The 23,606-nt window shown below is 38.9% G+C and overlaps 1 protein-coding gene across 5 annotated transcripts in view; it reads left to right on the top strand.

Moving 5' to 3' along the window:
- Window positions 1–5,840: 5,840 nt before the first annotated feature.
- kcnc3b (potassium voltage-gated channel, Shaw-related subfamily, member 3b) overlaps window positions 5,841–23,606 on the top strand; it is a 109,056-nt gene continuing 91,290 nt past the window's right edge. For all 5 annotated transcript variants that reach the window (XM_049480099.1, XM_049480098.1, XM_049480097.1 and 2 more), the window contains exon 1: window positions 5,841–6,507. The gene's annotated coding sequence lies outside the window, so the exon portion shown is untranslated. The remainder of the gene's footprint in view (window positions 6,508–23,606) is intronic.

The raw sequence follows: 23,606 nt of genomic DNA, 5'->3' as shown, positions 1-23,606 counted from the left end.
TTATTTATTTTGTTTTCTGTTTTAACTCTTGGCCTTTATCTTTTTTTAAATTAATTTTTTACCCTTTACTTTTTTATAAACTTGGTGATATGTTCAGTTACTTAATTGTTTTGCCTCCTATTGTGCTTATTTTTTTTATTATTTTAATAATGTATCTCTTAATTTGACTGCCTTCAAATTTTTGCCTGTCCATTTATACTTTTATTTTGAATTATTTTAATTATTCTTAAATAACAATCTTAATTGTTTATTTTTTTTAATACGGAGGACGAAAAATGACATGTATAAATAATAAATGCAAATATAAATGAATGATAAATAAATAAATAAATAAATACCCGCATAAATAATTGTATAAATTAGTAAATACATTTTGTCATGAAAAAGTACACTCTATTTCCATATTTCCATGCATGACCAGTTATTTGGGGCTGTTTCTGCATTTCTTTATTTATTTATATATGTATTGATTGATGTATTTTTGACATTTATTTATTAAGTTTCGTATTTTAGTTTAACCTCATTAAAACTTAGTTTTCAATCCTTTTAAGTTGTAAATGCTCGGCTGCACTGCAAGTAAGGGTTACGCTCAGAGTATTCCCTAGTGAAAAAAAAGGTTTATTAATTAATTGATTCATTCATTTTGGAAGCACTCAGAAGCGCCCCCTAGTGTCTGAACAACCCTGAACACATTCTTAAAGTATATTCTCCTCTCTAACCAAACATCTCCTGTTAAGGCACAATAGAAGGCAGTGAATATTATCAATACTATACTGACCAACATCTTACAGAATGTATACATTTCTATAATGATTTAAAGAAAATGGGAAAGTATGGAAAACACAAATATTTCTAACATTTATTTTGCACTTTCAAGTCACGACGAAGTAAGTAATAGTTTACTGCCATGTAGACCCCATTAAATCAAACGTATGTAATATTTTACTATAATTATATATTTGTTATGACATATATTAGATCAGTTTTGCTGTGTGGGAGGACAACATGCCTGGCAGGAACTAGTTTAACAGCCAGGACACAGGTTCTGCAGAATCCCAGCATAGTAACACTTCTGCTGGCAGACACTCCAGCCTGGCCCTGCTCTATAGCTGAGTGCTGTATACACTTTAAAAGGCCTTACATGTTGACTCAGATCAGAAAATAGACTGAGCTTTTATTCAGTTAAAGTACAGCAAGACCCACATCAGCAGGAATAAAATACAACAATATAGGTTGACAGAATTTCATCTATATGTACATGCTTTCTATTATTATCTGTCTGAAACTGTTTGATAAAATTCAATGTGAATTTAACTGCAGTTTGATAAAAATTAGTGAATTTAACTGCAGTATGAATTAAACTGAAGTCTGAATTTAACTGCAGTTTGGTCAAATTCCAACTGAATTTAATTGAATTCTGAAAAAAATTAAATAGAAATTTAATAGATATTTAAGTCTAACAAAACTCAATGAACATAAAAATTTAGTCAAAACCCCACTGCAGCTCTACACAGGTCTGTCTAGACCTGACTACTCTCTGTATTTTTAACATGACAAAACTGTCTGAACTCAGTTGCAGTATGACCAAATCCTCTAAACCTCTGGCAGAATCAGTTTAATAACATTCTAACAGATTCCAACTGATAAAATTCTGAACAACTGTATCTACTACCACTAAACAAATGATCCAGAATGCAGCAGCACATCTGGTCTTCAACCAACCAAAACGGGCACATGTCACCCCACTGCTCATTGAGCTCCACTGGCTACCAGTTGATGCTCGCATCAAATTTAAAACTCTTACAATCGCCTACAAGGTGATGACAGAACAGGCTCCTTCCTACCTGCACTCACTCCTGAAGACTTACGCTACCTCCCGGCCGCTGCGCTCCTCCAATGAACGTCGCCTTGCTTTGCCAAACACTCACACAAAGCAATCCAGACTGTTCTCATACAGAGTTCCCCAATGGTGGAACAAACTACCTTCCACTACCAGATCAGGAGAATCTCTCGCTATCTTTAAGAAACTCCTGAAGACAGAGCTCTTCAAAGAGCACTTACTCTCCTAACACCTCTAGCACACTAACTACTTCTAACCCCATTTCCTTCTTCCCCTCCTTCACTTCTCTATCCCTTTATTTCCCTTTGACCTCCTTTAAGCCCTATCTAAAAATGGGTTATCTTAATTCCTATTACTTTTGTACTTCATTATTGTAAGTCGCTTTGGACAAAAGCGTCTGCCAAATGTAATGTAATGTAATGTAAACAGAGATTTTATTTGCCACATATTCCAAAATGACTATAATAAATCCCCACATTGTAAATGTTGCCTGTTACGTTACCTTTTCATAACACTCAAAAAAGTTATCATATGCACCAAGTTATCATTTCATCCTAACTTATTCATCTGGCAGAGATCAGGCACTTACAGGAAACAAAAAGCTCTTTAAGTTGAGCTATTGGAAGCACACAAGTATACATTTGAATTACGGTAAAAGGCAAGAAGAAAGTAGTTTCAGTTCATAGTTAAATATCTGCATCTTGGTATGCCAATATCACCTGTTTAAGATTAAAGACCAATATGTCACAGCTGGAGAAGACAGCATAAAATTTAGAATGAACAGAGGAGAGAGTGAGAGAAGCATTAGATAAATGAATAAAGGAGGAGACTTCTGTGGTTTGCAAAATTTGATGGAAACGTTTTAGAAGAAGGTTGATGTTCTAGAGAAGAGAGCAGTCAACTGGAAAAGAGGTTAAAAAGGAATGAGACAAAGATAGCAGGAGAAGAAAGATGGAGGATATCAGAACTAGAAGAGTGAGGTCACAGCTGCGTCATCCTGCCTGAACTGCAACGAAATGTCATACGAAAATACACACTGACCTTGTAGGATGAGCTAGGTTGAGAACTGGAGTTTGAGGAAAAGATGCTAGAATAAAAGAAGTGACTGGGTGATATGAAAGATTGACAAACCATGCAAGGACTTTCTCTCCGGCTCGTTGGTTTTAGGCAGGAAGAAGAATGTTTCGGATAAGTTTAACATGGAGCAGCAAAGATAAAGGCATTTATTCATAGGTGTAGTAATCATCTGTACCAGCTTAAACTACACCTGTGGAATACAGTTTAACTCAAACTTACTGATAAGTTAAATAGCTGATAGTTAAATTGGATCAAGGTCATATCACACCCTCAGCACAAATTAATTGCTCCCACTGGGACCACCTTCACTCTCAATAGTCTTGGTGCGCTTGATTTGGTCTACACCCAGGTGTGATTACTGTATTCACACCTGCCCCAAACAAATTGCATCTAGATTGAAAACAAACCAGTGTCTGATTTATTGAATTCATTTTACCTCATTATATGTCACAACAAAATATCCTACTGCTTACTCCACTACTGTTCACCCTTATGTTATTGGTATATTGGTTGCTTGACACATGTCTCACTAACTCCCACCCCTGAATGTCCAATAATAGCTTAGGAAATAGAAATAGGCCTGAGCCCCACTGAGAAACCTTTAGAGTTTATCCTCTAATGCTCTCTGGGATCACTGGATGAGAGTTTGGATGCAGTGGTGAAATTCTAGTTAGGAAAACACATTGGCTATCCATAGAACAGACACATCTGCTCCAATATGTGTGGCTAAGTTTAGAAGAACATTATAAACATTATATAAAGTTCTGTGCTCAGAAGCTTGTCAGATGTAGCACTACCTATTTTTTTATAAAATAACAGTAAAGTACATCAGATACAAATTCTGAGTGCTAGATGATGAGTAGTACAGGTACACAGTGGAGGTTTTCTGATCTGGTTCAGCTCCAACTACTTTATCACAAAAACCTCCAAAAGTTAATCTTTAAAAGTTGTCTTATGAAATTAATTCTTCAATAGTTCAAAGCTGAGTTGGCAGCATTAGGCATGATTTTTTTTGATGTTATGAATAACTGGTGTTAATAGAAAACCTGTAATTTTCTGCAATAATACTTATATATAAGAAACTCAAACAACCTACAGAAAAACATTTTATTGGGCACTTACCTGAGCCTTACCATGTGCAAAAACAATAGCAGCACGGTTCCACAGCACTGTGTTCCTGTGACCGCTCCACAGAACTGTGACCCACACGGACTGCAGTACACCCTGCTGGCCTCTGCAACACCTAACAAGAACTTCTGCTGGCAAGCAGAATCAAACGGCTATGAAAGGATGTGTAGTGTCTGTGGTGAAACTGAACCACTGTAACTCACACCACCCTGTAGTATGTGGTGTCTCAAGCAAACCTGGGAGAGAATGATTATATGAATCACATAGTATTATGTACAATGTGCCAGTAAGTATAATATTGATTAGGTACAACCTATGAATATCACTGTACAGGAGGAAGCATATTTATTTTTATATAAAGCGCAGTATTACAGTATTACAGCAACAGAGTGCCCTAATTTCCATACTAACAAAGTTCTTACGAGCTAGGTTTGTGATAAATGAGACACACTTGAGATTCAGGAATATTAGCTATGCTCCATTGCACCTGTATCTAAAGTAATTTTAGTGCTTTGTCTAAATAATGCCTTTGTCAGTGTGTGCAATAAAATGTTTATCCATGACACTATAATACAGCTGTGAAATCACCATTTTTGCTCAAATTCACAGTGCCGAACCAGCTAATCTACAGCTTTGGGCACCCTTGGGCAAATGACACAGTATGCCTTATTTAAGTTAGAAGTAGTAAACAAGCAGCTACTCAAGCACAACACATACTCTATAAATCAATATGATGTGACCTGTGCATATGTTAGCAAATTAGCAGATCAGCCTAAAGGCATGTCCTTTATGCAACTTTCTATAGATCTAAATACAAAAGTTATCAAAGTGTTTGAATAATTAAAATGGATAAATTGCATGTTGTGTTCAGTCAACGTGTTAATTTACATGCATTTCTGAATTGTCTGTAACATGGGGGGCAATTTAGGACAAGTAAAATTTAACCAATTGCTTGATTTCAAATAGGTCATGTCAACAGGTGATTGTATTCATAATTTGTTCTGAGGTCTTTGAAAAAAAAATATTTGTGAACAAATGTGTGAGATAATTTTTGAAATGTTTAAAAACAGTGCTGATTAAAGAAAGATTGGCGGGGATTTGCACATTTCTTCCTCTACAGTGCATTATTGTGTCAACTTTTTTATGGGCAAGACAGTATACAGTATATACTTGTGTGTCGTGAAACCTGTTTTGATTTAGTAATCCGTAAATCTGAATTTTGTAAACACTTACGTTACAGCTTGCCTACGTTTAAACTGGTGCACAACAGGTGCAACTGGTCACAAGTGTAAACAGTGCTTAGAGGAAACACCTCTAAGGATACACATGCCTTTCTGGACAAGCTGAGACATACAGAAATGTCACTGACTACATGATTTTAGCCAGATGTGACTCCTCATAGCGGTGCTACACACTTAGGGACCCAGATTTCCTTTGGGTGATAAAAATGACCATTACATTTTAAGAATGAGGAGACATTTGTTGGATCTCTTCTCTATGATGATGAATGTTTTTGTTCTGTGGTTATGGTTGTATAACTGACTGTTGCACACAGCAGAATTTCTACAGAGATCACAGGAGCACGGCTGTATGTGCGTGTTTAACCCTGTACACCTCCTATAGACCTTTACAGAGGGCGCCACCCAGGAGAGAACAGTCTTCTTTCTTTTTCCTTTTTTCTTCTTTCTTTTGAACGCGGGTGGGTCTTCTCTCTCTCTCTCTCTCTCTCTCCCTCGCCTCCGCCCACGCGTGACATCTGAGAGAGAGAGGGGTAAGCCAAGTGCCGTTCCGTCAGGGAGCAGCTGAAAGAGAGAGGGAGAGACAGACAGGAGCGTGAGTGTGTGAGAGAGAGTGCGTGGTGCTGTGGAGCAGAGAGAGTGTGTGTGCGTGTGTAGGAGCGTCTGTCTGACTGGGTAGGTTAGCTACTACATCTTGACTGAGACGGGAGGAGCATTTTTTTTCTTGTCTTTTTTGGCAGTAAGAAGAGAGAGAGAGAGAGAGAGAGAGAGAGAGAGAGAGATTGTAAAATGATGCCAGCATTATTTCTATTTAAACCTAGTCTTCTGTAGCCCGGCTAGGGTTATAACTAGCTTACAGAGTCAGGTGCGTTTATTGGCTAGATTAGCTATTAGTGTTGTTGCTAGGTTACCTAGTTAAGCAAGCTAGTTAGCTTACTAGCTAGGTAGTTAACTAGCCAGTGGTTTAGCGTCTGTTTTACCTCAAATTAAGAAAATAAGAGGGAATAATTCACATATTCCGCTGTTTAAGTGTTCGAAAAAGGAAAAAGACAAGAGTTCTCCTCACAAGAAGCGCGGATAAATCGATAAATCGACGATACCTCTCTTTCTTTCGTTGAACCGACTGAAAAAACAAAACGCAAAAACGACGCTTTGGGTTTTTGTCGGTTGATGTGCGTGGCGCTGAGCACGCGCACACTGGGCTAACGGTCGAGCCCACAGCAAGTGAGTATTATTGACCTGACTGTAGTGGTGTGTGGTGTGTACTAGTGTATGTGGTGTGTGTATATACATCTCTATATAAATGTGTGTGTGTGTGTGTGTGTTTGTGTGGTCCCTCTACGTGTTCCTAAGCAAGATCACGACGCCTTTTTCGCCGAGAAATGAGACAGGCGGCGCCTTTTTACACTCACTTCGTCAACATTCAACAAGTATTGTCTGGTCTTCTCTCAGGTGTTTTAGCTAGCTATCAATCCTCCAGCTAGCCGTGCCATTTTTTTGGCGACTGGTGAAATATTTTGAGTTTTTTCTGAATACAGAAATTCAGAAATGCGTCGTGTGTCAGCTCAGACATGAAGCTTATGTCTCAGGAATCTATAGCTAGTTACATTTAGCTTCTTATGTCTAGCTAGATTAACTAGTTAGCTAGCTAACTAGCTGTTGGAGGGCCTTCACAATGGTTAACTGTAATTTCCACACAGTTTAAAATACATTTTAAATCATATAACTCATTACTGGTGAGTTTATTTATCCTCATAGCAGGTGATGCGTGCATCCACTGTGGGCTTGTGCCTTGTCTCTCTAGCAGAGGGATGAGTAATAAGCCGGCTGAAAAAGAGGGGGGGGGGGGGGGGTTGGTTAGAGAAAGAGGGCCAGTCTACAGAAATGGAGCAGGAATGGAGGTGCTAAAAATATTAAAAGCTAAAGTGCCTGTATGTGTGTTTTTGTCTTTGCAACTCAGAGGCGGGTCCTTTATCAAAAAGGAAAAAAATAGGAGGAATTAAAAAAAGAAGGATGTTGCAGGTACAAGGCAGAAAAAAGCGAGCGAGATGAGTGTTAAGTGAGATGTCGAGCCTTGTATAAAAAGGTCATAGAAAAAAAAAGGTGTGAATAATTTAAAAGCTGAACTCTCTGTTCAGAAACGCAGGATGAGCGTTCCAAACTCAGTATCTCGACACCCCCTTTTCATCTATAAATCATCGTCTCCGGAATATCTGTCCTTCTTTTGTAGATGTTTGTGCCCTTAGGCTACTTTCACTCTCAGGAGTGCACTTGGACTGTGTTGTGCATTTGACCCAGGGCACATGTTTACCTATCATTTTCCACACAAATTTGCTAATTTAAACTGATGTATATCTTACTATTATTAGTAGTAGTGATATTATAATCAACATCTGTGTGAAACCACCGTTTTGAAACACAAACAATCATCAGATCACTATGTACACTAAGAAAACATCTCTCCTCATAGGTTGTGTAAGTGAAACATAGCTGTCAACAAGCAGAACAGACTGTTATACACTAACATGCCAAATGTCATTGGACAGGGACAGGGATGTCGTGCTGTCATGAGCTCATTTACAAGATAACACCTCAAAACAAATACAGGTGTGGGTATTTCCAATCCACCATCTGAGCTCTTTCTTTTGACAGTGTAGACTAAATGTAAATACTGCTGATTCCCATTATTCACATAATTACAGTGGTCCTCTGGAGGGATAACTGATGCTTACTTACTATGACTCACTTTCTGAGGAAAATAGAATTTTCAAAACTGCTAGATATGATAGTGGATTAAGGTAAATGATCATGTTAAAATTGAGATGAATGTTATCGTATTCAATGTTGCTAGTGAAATGTTATAATAATAGTAAAAAAGCTGAATGGTGCTACACAGGTGCTTTTTGTTCACATCTCTATTCTGTATTCACTGCTTCACTTCATTTTTATGTTTCCTCTGGCTTTTAATCTTTATTGTGGTGCAGCTAACCTCAGCATAACCTCTTGTGTTTTAGAGATCATTTCCTGTATCCATACTTTGCTTTAGACTGCTTTCAGCAGGGATGAGCCTTCCTCTACTGATGATTTAAAGTGGACATATTTCCTAGGGCCAGTGTAGAGTTCCAGGAATGTGTATTACTGGATTTCTAATCTAATGACTGCTGCTCCCCAGCTGTACTTCAGTTTGCAAGCAACAAAACCTTCATAGAAAGATCATGTAATCTTTCGTTTAAGAAAATGTCTAGAATATGCAGTATGGCCAGACATATTTAAAATCAATATATTGTTGTGCTGGAATTATAGTATTGCAGTACTGCTATTACAGTAATGATGATGATAATTGTCATGCTTAGGTGCTGGGCATGCTTAGAGCAGGTGTTTGTGGTGTGTGTGGTGTTTTGTGTTAGTTGTATGGATAGTAGTTTGTACTATTGCACATCTGACTGTAGAACATCGTATGTCTTTCACACTGACCTGTGGTCTTTTGCAGTAGTTTACATGTAGAATAGTGCTGTATTTTTGTACTTGGTTTCAAAATAACTTTCAGTGAACCAGCCTAACTGATCTGAAAAGTAATTTAAGACAGGATGCATAGATGTGGTGTAAGTAACTCACTGAGAGGGATGCATTTGTTTCGACTTTTAGTAATTTGCCCACAAAATACTCACAAAGCTTTGTGGACACACAAAAGAACGGGAAGAACAAATTTAGCAATTTTTTTTATGTCATAGGAATGTCTTGTTTGGTCCTTAAGGCTTTTCAGTTCGATCTGAACTGCAGGTGTGAAAATCGATACAATCCATTGTTTAATCCAAAGGACCAATAATTGGTCCAACTAAAAAAGGAAGTCTCAGTCCAGATTAACCAAGTTAAGGTTAATAGGAAGGAAGAAGTCAGCATAACTCCTGTAAAGGCAACTTGACAAATTGACAACATGTCAATTTAAAAAAAGTAGCTTGTGATAGACATGGTGTCTGTAGCTATGGAGTGCCTGCACACAAGATCAACAGGTGCCATGCCAAGCTTTGATTGAAGAGGTGTACAACCCATTGTGTTATGGGCATGATGGAGGCCAGGAGTTGGAATAGTGGAGTGATAATGCTTTAGACTGGAGATCTGTTTGCTTCCAAATTTGTGTCACCAGTTTAGGAAAGGTTGGCTCTTGTTTCAAAATATTGGCTTCCCCAAGCAGAAAAGTCACTGACCTCGGTCTCATTAAACACCTCTGGGATAAATTTGAATGCTGACTGTTAGCTATTGCTGACAGTTTGAAATTGAGTATGAGCTTACTAATGCTTGTGTATTTAATTGGAGACTAATTCCTGCAGCCATATTCAAGAGTTTGGTGTAAAGCCTTCTCAGAAGTGTGAAGACACATATAGTAGTAAAAGGAGATGGGCAGTTCCATATTAAAATTAGAAAGCGCAAATGGATGTGATATTCTGTCTGTACAGTCTAGCTGTATCCTATGTCAAATGTGGCAGATCACCTAGTATTGCAAAACACTTTAGACTGACAATGAAATGTGCACGTTTGTCCAAGGTCCACAAACTATGATTTGTACCTGTCTAGGTTCATTTTTAGCACGGTTGAATGATACAATATATATGAAGGATCTGTTCTTTATTTGGGGAAATATAGGCAGCACTGGCTGTTCTGATCTTGAACACAACAAGTACTGGCCTAAATAGACTGAACCCCATGAGAGAAAACCCAGAGGACACTCTTGAGAGAACACACCAAACTCCTCAAAGACAAACCTAGGCCCATGAAGCTGTGGGGAACACACACTACTTGTTGCACCACTGTACTGATCTAAGACTGCAACGTTTTAATAAAGAACCATTTACAAAAACATAGTTATCTATTCTGCCTAGACATGCTAGCAAAGTCATGAAAAGAATGTTTTTTGCTGTTCATTGTGGATACAGATAAATACCTTAATTTAATAAACACAAAAGCATTTGTTGTGGGAAATCTTAATAGTGCCAAGATAGCAGAGCAGCCTGCCAACTGTGCTGCCCTTGGATTTCCCTTTTAGAGATATGTTTGTGGTCTTACTACGTTATATAGTATGTAATACTGCCCTCTTTTGTAATGCTAAAAAGTAGAAAAGGTATGTGTGTTTTGTACATTCAGCAGATTCAATGCTATGATTCTGATTGTCAAGAATACATATATTTTTTACACCACGTGGTTGTCAGTGTTGCACATTCTATAGACTATGTATCAATATTGGTGAATGTATCTGATTTTTTAAACACACTGTTTCTACAGCAGTTGCTTAGATACAAAAAACACTATACACTGAAAATTCAGTCAAGTCACTGCGTGTTAAAATTTACCAGTCCCAGTGTTTTTTATAACATAAACTGTATTAGACAGCATGCAAAGAGTCAAGGGTCATTACAGGGGAGCAGAATTAGGTATATGCTGAATTCACTTCAATATAAGACACAAAATTTTACAAACCAATCAGTGTCACATGTAGAATAACGCAGCCCTAGTAAGTGATGATGGGACGTAGCAAAGTTCTTTAAAGATGTTTTCATATCTGTAGTTTGTTTTCCTCCTCTCGCTATGTGAGGAGGATCTATGTGAGGTTGTTTTGTTCCACACCCAAGTGTGATTACTGTTTTCACACCTGCCAAAATAAACCGCATCAATGGTGTAAATGAACCAGAGTCTGTTTTAATTGGGCTAAATAATACTAAAAACACCCTAAGTCTCTCAGTAAACTAAATTGAAAACCCAAACAGGATCATATGTCTACAAATGTATGTAATAGTGGATTAGAGGCTTTAAAAGGCTTTTGGAATTTAAAAGGTTCATTGTGGGCAATCTGAGGCAGGTGTGGTTCCTTACTAATAATATTGTAGATAAATGTTAGTCTGTCTGTGGTTGATGGGCATGTAGAAGTCATAGCATTTACTGCTGTGCCCTGATCTTTCTCCTTCACTCACTCTCTGAAGATTTACTTTGCTGTAATTACTGTTAAACTAATGAAGATGAGGAGTGAGCAGTAGCTTGAGAGACAGAGGTGATGGAGGGGTTACAGGAGCTGTAAGATTATACTCTTTCCTCTTTTAGCCTGTTTTCCTCTCTTCCTCTGTTTGTCCTTGCTGTGATACCTCACTACTCAGGATCCAGATTTATACTGGCTTATATTTCTCACCCTGGCTTTCTCTCTTTCTCTCCTCTCTGCAGACTAAAGAGCTTTAAACTGTGAGTGGGAGCTTGTGTGTTTGTGGTTCATATAAATCTTGCTATCATTCAGCCACAGTTAAATGTTTGCATATGCAATCACCAAGCACTTTGCTAGGAATACTGCACATATACTGGGTAGGATTTACCCTTTCTCTCAAAACAACATCAGTTGCTTGTGTCATGGATTCCACAAAATGTTAAAAACATTCCTTTGAGTTTTTGATTGATGTCCCAAATATGGTGGAATAGACTAAAATCTGGTGACTATTAAGGCAACCAAAACACAGAACTTATTGTCAGGTAGGACTGCAACTAATGATTATTTTGATAGTCGACTAATCTGAAGATTATTTTTTTGATTTGTCAACTGAACATGGACATTTCAATGGCATTTCAATGTCTAGATGTTGTTTAAACATGGAGACAACTGACATTTAGTGAAAAATTATGTTCTGTTTATAATAAATCTGTTCTGTTTGGGCACATTTGGAGACACAGACTAAGTTAAGTGTAACCTGTGTGAGTGATCCATTTACCCATCTCCCACTGTTTTTCTGTGCCCAGCTCTTTGTGTAATGCGGTACTGTTCCAATTTAACGATTAGTCGATGATGAAATTCGTAGTTGACAAATTTAAATAATCAACATTGTCGATTATAGCAACTGATCGTCACAGCCCTATTGTCATGTTCATGAAACTATTTGGAGATAATAGGTGCATTATTATGTTGGGGCACTATCCCATACTGTAGCTGTTAGAAGATTGAAAGGATGCACATAGTCAGCAACAAGATATTCTGTTGCATTCAAACTATAATTGATTGGTATTAATGGGTCAAAGTTTGACAAGAAAACATTCCCCACACAGTTGTCCCTTAATGTTCATTTAAAAATGTTTTTGTATTTTACATTAAATCTATCTAGGATAATTTCAAACAAATTTGTAATATGTTTAATATGTCACTTATTCAACAGACCAAAGTGTTCCTATTGTCTTTTTAGCTCTAAACTAGTCTCGGACCTGTTTACACCTGGTCCCTTCACATGTCAGGATTATCAGAATTATATGGAGATATGGCCAAACCATATGAAAAACCATATGAAAAACAGAGACAGACCCGATCACTAACACTACTCGAGTAGGTGGTCTGAGATGCATTAGAACGTGTAAACACTTTACTTCTCTGGTACAACCAAAACATTAGTTGCCATGTAACAAGCAAATTTGCATATTCCATTCTACACATCAACTGGAATTCAGTCTAACCAGAGAAACATTTGACTACGAAGTGTGAATGCTTGTGGCTAAAATCTTATCTGGATTAAATTCAGATACTAGCGAAGTGTAAACAGGATCTTAGTGCTGATACTTGTAAGTTTCTGTAATTTATGATTAGAACTGTTGATCTAGGTTTACAAAAAAAAAATCCCAGAGTAGTAAAGATGCACCACTTGCCTTTTATAGCCTGTTAGACACAGTTGTATGGGCAGAGTGGATCTGATTTTAGGTCAGTGCTCAAAAAGGCTGATTCAGAACCTGTTGCAGGCATTCTGCTCTGTTTGCAGAATGTGCAAAAGGCATCCATGGATGATGTTTTTTTTGTTTGTTTGTTTTGACATGTAGATGTCTTTTATGGGGCTGATAGTGAGTGTACGTACTGACCTTACACTTTTATCTTTCTAAACCACAGCCAAAACTGGAAAAAATAGTTTTGTTTGATTCTGAGAGTTTATCACTGGTGTATACTTTATAAAAGTATATTAAATATTATATACCGTATATTATAAAAGAAACAAGTAAAGGTACACTAATAATGCTCATATTGGTCTAATGAAGACTGATCTATAAAGCTGCTTGGCCAGACACCGCTGGTCATTGTGAAGTGGGTGGTATTGTCTTCTATGATGTATTTCCGGAACACACGTGACACTCTGGATTGAAGAATGTTAAATCCCCTGTTCTTCTGGCACACACTATCAGGACTCAATACAAGCTCTGATAATTCACATAATTCATGAGCAGGCTGGCCAGTGTTTAACATCACTCACAAGATACCACTGTACAATTTATACAGTTGTGGGTGTTCCTAAATTGTTCCATGGTTACACTTCATTATTATTTTGCATCCTGCTATTCCGTGATTTTTAGCATTTCAGTGTAATATACACGGTTATAATACAGCTATAATAAACCTCTTGGAGCCGGTCTACTATGATTTTTGCTGTATTCAAACACATCAGCTAGAATCATATTGTGAAAGTTATCATGATGGTTAAAACCATCTTGATAAGAAGTGATCTGAACAGAGGGAAGGCAGCAAGTGTGCAATTCAGTAGGATAATTATTACATATACATTAAGTTAAAAATGGCAACCATAAACTAGGTACCATGAGAAGCACACTGACACAGGAACAATCTCCAGCAGTGCTGTAACATCTTCTCTTCTACACCTTTCTATCTCACTCTCACAGTCTCTCATCAAGTCTCTTTCTCACTTAGAGCTTAAAATGTTCAAGCGCCAGAATGGTGTTGCATTTCCACCAGAGTGGTGTTGCATTTCCACAAAGCTACAGCACATATCTTCCAAAAACGATAACTTGGTGAGTGCTGTTTCTGTTGCTGTGGTAGTTCTTTGATACTTTGGTTTGAATGAGAATCTGATTCACGTGTAAAGCACAGGTTGGTCCAATCTCTGTTTTTACCCTGCAAAAAAGAGCTCTGTAGAGATGAATCCCACTGATTTAGTGAGATGTAAAGAAAGTCAGCCAGAGTGGTTAGATGTAGAGAAACTTGCAGAATGGCAATAGAAACAGTATCCCATGACTTTAATGAAGGTCTGATAGTGGGTGGCAAATAGATTTCCTCCAAGCACAGTGTCACTTTTATACTAGGAATATGTTATAGAAAGCATTACCACTCACAGTTAACAGCTCTGTGGGTGATTATTATTGTGACTGGCAGCATCTGGCTATAATTGTCCACGAGAATAGATAAGCAACTCTAGTAGAATCCATATCCACAATCAATACAGGAGACCCACACAGTCAGGATACTGTGATGTAGATTTTTATGGTGTTAAGCTGTTTGGAATCTGTTTTCAAACACAAGCATGGTAAACAATTCTAACTAGACAAAATGCTGTATTTTACACCAAGCATCTCTTAATGACTGAGATATCTTAATGGTTTATTTACTCAGAATCTAATCTGTTTATGTTGACATTGTGTTGCTGTTTGCCGGAGACTGTATGCTTCTATTTGTAGGAGGCAGCAGTGCTTGAATGTGTTGCACCGTAGTGTTGGGACTTCTGATTAATAAATCAACTTTTTTTTTTTGCAAATCAAACAAGGCAGACAAGGTGATTTTCTGTTCTCTGTTCTCAGCATACACCACAGATCAGATCGGCATTGTTCAGAAAGTCTGCAAAATGTAAGCGTCCAAACAGTCCACTGAATAAAAAAACCAAAATGCACACTGGTGTAATGCTACATAAACCCTCATTTAGCCACACACGTATGCAAACACACATACTGCCACAGTGATGGCTCACAAAGAACTCCCCCCTCTCAGCTTGCTTGGTCCCATCATGCTGCAGGCTAGTGATGTCATAGTGGAGGGGTTTTCTTCAATGCGAGTCTGCTTCTGCTTTATTCATAATTTCAGTGCTTAAGAATCGGCACTCTACTGCAGGGAGATGCATCGCTGGGCTTTGTTTTTTTCAGGTGTTAACAGGATGGTCGTCTCCTCTTTATGCCTTCCTCTTAAGATCTTTCTTCAGACCTCCTGCATGCCACCCTTTCTCTTCTCTTTTTCTCCCCCCACTGAGCATGCTCAAGCTATTTTCACCTGCCTCTCATTCTGCACGACTGACTCCATGTTATTAACAGACAGGCTGAGAAAGGCTGAGGGAGAAAGCCACGTGAATTGAGTAGAATTGGGGATAAGAGCAAAATGATGCTGGATGGCAGAGAAAAAAAACATGAAAGAGAAAGAGAGGTGCATGTATGAAGTATGTACATGTGCGAAGGGGAAAGAAGGAGGTAGGGTCAGAGAGAGAGAGGACAGCGTTGTCACTGCATTGAAGGGGGAGGTGACTGCAGTATTCTGCATTGGTGCACTCCCTCCTTCGTCCTGGTGGTGGCACCACTGCACAACAGCATGAGACAGGAGGAGGGAGAGGATGAGTGGGGAGAAAGAGAGGGAGTAAGAGAGAGACTAGAAATGGTGTGTGTAAGACCCAGAGGAGTTTCACTGAAGCAGAGCAGTGCAACACACTGCTGCAGGCGCAATATCCCCAACCCTCCTGCAACAGCTCTCCCTCCCTCTTAACTTCACTCTCCCTTCCCCTGGATCCATCTGCAGCTATACTTACACCTCCCTCTCTCTCTCTATCCATAGCTCCATATTTCTATTGCTACATCTCTCTGCATCTATACCTCTCTCACTCTCTTTGTTTCTCCTTCTGTACCTGCCTCTGTCTACTGCCCAGTCTGTCAGCATCTATACCCCGCCTATACTCTTCTATACTGCTTATATACCTTATATACCCTTACTCTCTCTTTCTCTGTTGCTCCCTCTATTAATCTCTCCCTTCAGACCTCCCTTGTTTCATTGCCTCATCTCTCTGCATTTATACCTCTCTAACTCTCTCTGTTTCTTCCTCTGTATATCTTTGACCATACATCCCTCCTTTTATTGCCTCATCTCTCTGCATCTCTATCGCTGCCACTTTCTCCATTGCTCCCTCTATATATCTCCCACCATTCCTCCCTTCTTTTTCCCCCATCTCTTTGCTTCTTTATTTCTCTCACTCTATCTACCTGGATACATCCTTTTGTGTACTGCCCCATTTCTCTCCATCTATACCTCTCTCACTCTCTCGGTTTCTCCCCCTGCGTATCTCTCCCACCATGCATCCCTCTCTCCATTCTCCCATCTCTCTGATTCTATAATTCTTTCACTCTACATCCTTACAGCCTTCTGTGTACTGCGCCATCTCTGCACCTAAACCTCTCTCTTTCTCTCTCTGTTGCTCCCTCTATATATCTCTCACCATATCTCTCTTATTCTTTTGCCTCATCTCTCTGCATCTATACCTCTCTCACACTCTGTTTCTCTCTCGCTCTCTCCCACCATACCTCTCTAAATCCATTGCTTCATCTCTCTGCATCTAGTATACTTCTCTCACTATGGGTATACTGCTTGTATACCTCTCTCAATCTGTTTCACCCCTTTATCTCTCCCTCCCACCATACCTCCCTCTCTCTATTATCTAATTTCTCTGCATTTACACCTCTCTCACTCTTTTTGTTTCTCCCCCTACACCTGCCTCTGTCTACCACCAAATCTGTCTTCATCTATACCTTACTCTTGATCTCCCGCTATACTTTCCTCTCTGCTTAAAGACCTCCCCTACTCTATCTCCCTTACTCTATCTCCTTTACTCTCTCTATCTCCCTTACTTTATCTCCTTTACTCTCTCTATCTCCCTTACTCTATCTCCTTTACTCTCTCTGTCTCCCTTACTCTATCTCCTTTACTCTCTCTATTTCCCTTACTCTATCTCCTTTACTCTCTCTATCTCCTTTATTATCTCTATCTCCCTTACTCTATCTCCTTTACTCTCTCTATCTCCCTTACTTTATCTCCTTTACTCTCTCTATCTCCCTTACTCTATCTCCTTTATTCTCTCTATCTCCCTTACTCTATCTCCTTTACTCTCTCTATCTCCCTTACTCTATCTCCTTTACTCTCTCTATCTCCCTTACTATATCTCCTTTACTCTCTCTATCTCCCTTACTCTATCTCCTTTACTCTCTCTATCTCCCTTACTCTATCTCCTTTATTCTCTCTATCTCACTTACTCTATCTCTTTTACTCTCTCTATCTCCCTTATTCTCTCTATCTCACTTACTCTATCTCTATCTATCTCCCTTACTCTCTCTATCTCACTTACTCTATCTCTATCTATCTCCCTTACTCTCTCTATCTCCCTTACTCTATCTCCTTTACTCTCTCTATCTCCCTTACTCTATCTCCTTTACTCTCTCTCTGTCTCCCTTACTCTATCTCCTTTACTCTCTCTATCTCCCTTACTCTATCTCCTTTATTCTCTCTATCTCCCTTACTCCATCTCCTTTCCTCTCTGCTTCAGTACCTCCCCTACTCTATCTCTATCTACTCTATCTCCCTTACTCTATCTCCTTTACTCTCTCTATCTCACTTACTCTATCTCTATCTATCTCCCTTACTCTATCTCCTTTACTCTCTCTATCTCCCTTACTCGATCTCCTTTATTCTCTCTATCTCACTTACTCTATCTCCTTTACTCTCTCTATCTCCCTTATTCTCTCTATCTCACTTACTCTATCTCTATCTATCTCCCTTACTCTCTCTATTTCACTTACTCTATCTCCCTTACACTAAACACCCCTTTGTGTACTGCCCTATCTCTGTGCATCTATACCTCTATCGCTCTCTCTGTTTTTCCTTCTTTATCTCTCTCTTCCACCATACACCCCTCTCTCTGTTGCCTCGTCTCTGCTTTTATAACTCTTTCTCTTACCTACCTCAATACATCCCCCTGTACTGCCCAATGTCTTTGCATCAACAGCTCTCGAAAAAATAAGAGACCACTTAAAATTCTCCCTCTATACCTGCCTCTGTCTACTGCCCAATCTGTCTGCTTGTATACCTCTCTCAATCTGTTTTACTCCTTTATCTCTCCCTCCCACCATACCTCCCTCTCTCTATTATCTAATTTCTCTGCATTTACACCTCTCTCACTCTTTTTGTCCCCCCCTACACCTGTCTCTGTCTACCGCCAAATCTGTCATCTATACCTTACTCTTGATCTCCCGCTATACTTTCCTCTCTGCTTCAGTACCTCCCCTACTCTATCTCCCTTACTCTATCTCCTTTACTCTCTCTATCTCACTTACTCTATCTCTATCTATCTCCCTTACTCTATCTCTATCTACTCTATCTCCCTTACTCTATCTCCTTTATTCTCTCTGTCTCACTTACTCTATCTCTATCTCCCTTACTCTATCTCTATCTACTCTATCTCCCTTACTCTCTCTATCTCACTTACTCTATCTCTATCTATCTCCCTTACTCTATCTCTATCTACTCTATCTCCCTTACTCTCTCTGTCTCACTTACTCTGTCTCTATCTCCTTTACTCTCTCTATCTCACTTACTCTATCTCTATCTACTCTATCTCCTTTACTCTCTCTATCTCACTCTATCTCTATCTATCTCACTCTATCTCTATCTACTCTGTCTCCCTTACTCTCTCTGTCTCACTTACTCTGTCTCTATCTACTCTATCTCCTTTACTCTCTCTATCTCACTCTATCTCTATCTATCTCACTCACTATCAATCCTTCATATCTGTTTCTATAGCTCACATTTCCTCCATAGCTTTTTACTTTTATAATTACTCGTCTTCTCCCCTCTTTTTCTTTCCATGCATATATCACATTATCACTCTTTCCATAGTTTTATGCAAATTTTTGGGGGCCCTTGGAAAACATGCTTTGGATTTTATTTGTACATCATAAATGTAAGTTAAGAACACTCAGGGGTCTATTTTTATTTTGTATTCTGTTTATTGTTGATGTAAAAATTGGGTCTGTGTACTGCTGTGTGTCCTTGTGTCTGTGTAACAAGCGAGGGGGTACTCGCTCTGAGTGCACGGCTCACCTGCGTTGCAAAGGTAGCACTGAACGTCTGACTGTTGTCAGGGTTATAATCAGTCAGTGGCGCACCTGTGTTTTCTGTTGCCAAGACAGCAATAAATCAGAAATTTACCTGAACACACCTCATTTCAAGACCACCATGCCCACTAGCGCAGATATAGTTGTTAGCATCTTTGCTATTTAAAAGGCATAGTTGCAAGGTGTCAAAAATAGACTGTTTAAGAGGTGTAAGGTAGCAGTGAGCATCATGACACACATTTTGCAGGGATTAAAATAGGGGCCTCAGTCTCAAACATACAACACAGTTACACTGTCCTTCATGTCCTTTGTTAGCAGCTTAATATCTTTCATCTATACCTCATGTAATTAGAATGTCTTCTTTGCAGAAGGCATCCGGTTCTAAAATATTCTTGTGTCATCTTCTGCACAGCTTGTTTATGGTCTAGGTGTTGTATGTTTAGGTTAGGGATTTTTTTGTGTGTGTTCAGGTGGGTAGTGGTAGATTGTGAGCTGTGTTTTAAAAAAATGTCCTGTTACAGGTGGTAACAGATAACTGGCTTAACATTTTTCTGGAATTTGGTGGAATCCTTGTGCCTCTCTATTCGTGCAAAATTGCCACTGCCACTGACAGCATTGCAATCTCAAGGCATGACCTGATCCCGTGCCTCACAGTTGGCAAGGTGTTATTTTCATGAATTGCAGGTTCTTTTTTTTCCAAATGTATCTTTGTTGATTGTGACAAAGGGCACTCTTGCTCTTTCAGAAATATTGTGCTTGTGCAAGCAATTCAGGGACACAGTGGAACACTGCACCAGTCTCTTGACATTTTACACAGATTCTGGACAAGTCTTTGAGGTGTTTCTTATTTCCCTTTTTTAGCATCATATGAGCAGTTCTGTCCTACAATTTTGTTGGTCACCCAAACCTCACCTTGACTTTCACAATTCCCCTAAACTGATATTTCTTAAAAAAACATTAATTAATTACATTTTAACAAAATGTGAAAATCTTCTTTTCTTTCTCTCTGCTTTGTTGGCAGTGGTGTTAATTTCTTAAGAGAAATGCCCAGTGGTGCCTAACTTTTTCAAAGGTCTGTATATATCTGTACGTCTGTACCCATTTTAGTATCCTATTCTCCCTTTATACGTCCTTTTTACTATTTTTGCCAAAACTTTTGCATATATACATGTCTCTCTCTAAGTACAGTACCTTATTTAACTCCGTCCATCTCTTTCCCTTCTACATTTCCCTTTTTCCTCTTCCATCTATACTTTTCTATTTCCTTTCCTACAATCCTGCAATTTCTCTCCATCCATAAACTGTCCTCTCAGACTCTCATTGTCTATCTACTTCTCTTTGTCCACTGTAATTCTCCCCATCCATATCTTACTCTCACTCTGGTTTTCATTTGTAGTCTCCCATATCCCTCCATTCTTCATCCTTTTACATCTTATCTCATTTTTGTATCTCTCTTATTGTCTCTCTTGATACCTACCATATCTTTTTCCCTTTTAGTATGCCTATCTTTACCTCCAACTTGATCTTCCTGCTATCTCCTCCTATCCATTCCTCCTTCTCTTTATTTATTTCTCCCATACCCCCATATCTAACTCTGCTTTAGCTCTCTCTCTCTTTTCCATGTAAATGTCCCTTTATTTATTAGAGATTAAAAAGAGATTAGTCTCTTATTTATGTCTTTCTCTACCTTTCTACCTCCCTCATCTCTCTCTCTCTCTCTCTCTCTCTCTTGCATGCTTCATTCTTGTTGTGTTTTTTCTCCTTCTTAATGCCCCCTACAACTCCTGCGTTTTTTGTACGCAATGGCTGCAGCAGCTTTGCCTGAGCTAGCACACTCTGCCTTATCTGCGCTCTCCTTTTTTTCTCTGGTTTTACTCCATTCTTTCTCTTCTCCTCTTCCTTTTGATCCTCGCTCGCTGTCACATCCCTCACACTGTACATGCAAATGTTCCTCCTCTCTCTCTTCCTTCTGTGCTGTCCCCCTCTACCTTCTCTGCTCACGTCATCATCTCCCTCTCTCTCTCTCTCTCTCTCTCTCTATCTCTCTCTCTCTGTTTTCCTTTGCTCCATCCATTCTGACCCCTCCCCTTCTCAGAGACTCTTGTGCTCTCTGTATAGGTTAGTATAGGTTTTGCGTTTTTGCCAACTACTGGAACATAATTGACTAAGTCAGCAATCCTCAGACCATACCTCCCCACCACCATGTCTCTCTTTTTCTTCTCTTTGTACTTTAATCTCTCTCTCTCTCTTTACCTCCCTTGCTGTTGGTATGGTTGTGGTATCTCCAGCAGAGCCTCTTTCCCTCCCTCCCCCACTTGCTGCAGTATTTCTTGCTAATATATATTAGTGGTACTGCGGTCGTCCCAGATATCTCCCTCTCTCTCTATTCCTCTCTCTGTCTAGTCTTCGATTTTTCTGTTCAGTTATCACAGATTTCTGTCCTCTATTTACCCACATTTCTTCTTTTTTTATCCATGCGTGTGCACATAGATATACTGGCAGTATAGTACTGGCAGTATAGTGCAGTGGTAGAGGACAGGCTGAATGTCGTTTGCGCTGTAAAACAGGGATAATTAAACTCGGCTCTCAGTCTCGCTTCGCTCATTCATCTCAACACTTCTCCTCTTCTCTGTTCTCACCTTTCTCTTTTTCATTCTTCTCTCATGTACACTCACCCCCTCCCCCTTCATTGATTGTCACAGCTAGCACTGAGTGTATATGTCAGGCTGTGGCAGCATGTACTGTACATACACACATTCAAATGCACACACATACACATGAACACAGCACTCAGTTTTAAGTAGCTGCTGATTCCACTGCTACAGTAAATGTCATGTTTAGAACAGTTTTTTGTGTTGTGGTACTTAAAAAAAAGTCACAAATAAGGTAAAATAACATGACATTTCAGGAAGTCCACACCTATAAAGTAGATAGGAGAAGAACTGTTGGGAATTGTTCTATTCTTCCTCCTCCTCTGCTCTTTCTGCACTAAAGAAGGTAGTAAGCGCTGTCCGTGGTTCTGAAATCTCATCCTGGCCATAATACACATTCTCCACTGCACTTTTCTCTGCTGTTTACTGTTTCCATTATTTAATCATTCATGTCATTCTCTTTCAATACTTATTTGTTTTGTTAAACTTAATTAAGCTTGCTTTAATTAAGGATGGCTTTATATCACAAGCAGTGCAATTGTAAAAGTTAGCACAGAGAGTTTTATTTCTGAAACTTTTGTAAACAAAATATTTTTTGTACACCCAGGTCCAGAGTATGGACCACTTTATCACTCTCCTTTTTCAGGGACAGTAACTGTTACATTGAGAAGTCACTCAGTAATAACTTCTAGTGGTGTAGGACCCAAGCCTATATCCACCACATACAAAACATAAGAGCAGACAAAAAGAAACAAATCAAGAAAAAATACTTAACACATGCTTAACAGTCACACTCAAATGCACAGTTCCTACATAATTTACTAAACACCTCGTGCAAAAGGTTTTAAAAAAAAGTAATAATAAAAACTTTTATTGTGCTAAACCAAGTCATACATTAAAAGCTTCTCTAAGGAATAGAGTTAGTTATTGCTTCATGTGTGGGTATACATACATTGCAATTGTAATTAAAAGAGCATCAGATATCATTACACACATTATATATAATGCTTAAATATGTTATATAATGCTTATACATGCTTCACTCTCACTCACTCTATCTCTATTTACAGTACGTTTACAGTTTCGCTTAGATCAGTATGCACATCGTTTAGAAAACATTCACTCAATTTTTTACACATTTCTCAATATGCTTGCTTCAGCATCAAATATAACTAATTATAAACATTAATTAATGTTTTTTTTTTGTAATCAGTGTGCTGAGAACGGAAGCCCTCGCTTCTCTACAGCTGTTCTAAGGTCAGTTTTAGTTGCACACTTGCCTATGTGCTCTCCAGAGTCCCATCACCATGCAAACCTCTAAAGACCACACTACAGCATCTGTCCAGATGAATTGGGTGAAGTCTTACCTGAGGCTCACTTGATCTTATGCAGTCTCCTCTTTTTCCAGCTTTCACCCCATTTTAGGCCCACACGCAGAGTTCTCTTGCGTCCTAACTGGAGTTTACAAACTTTTGCAGTGGACACTGAGATGGGTAATGTAGAGAGTCTTGAGCAGGACAAGATGGAAGCAGAGAGGAAGTCAAAAGTAATGAATGAATAAGCAAGATGACAATAAGAGATGAATGAGTGAGGATGGGAGAGGTGGAAGTGAGTGGGATGAGCAGGGGAGCAAGGATAGGATGAAAGAGCAAAAGAAAAGTACAGTAGATGAGAGAGAAAGAAACAGAGAAAGAGTAAAGTGAAGCCTGGGACGGATGTGAGAAGTGAATAGCTTCTGTGAAA

The sequence above is a fragment of the Astyanax mexicanus genome, chromosome 6, assembly GCF_023375975.1.
Source record: "Astyanax mexicanus isolate ESR-SI-001 chromosome 6, AstMex3_surface, whole genome shotgun sequence".
NCBI lineage: Eukaryota > Metazoa > Chordata > Actinopteri > Characiformes > Acestrorhamphidae > Astyanax > Astyanax mexicanus.
The sequence above is the reverse complement of the archived record's forward strand: the minus strand, read 5'-3'. Positions and strand labels throughout refer to the sequence as shown.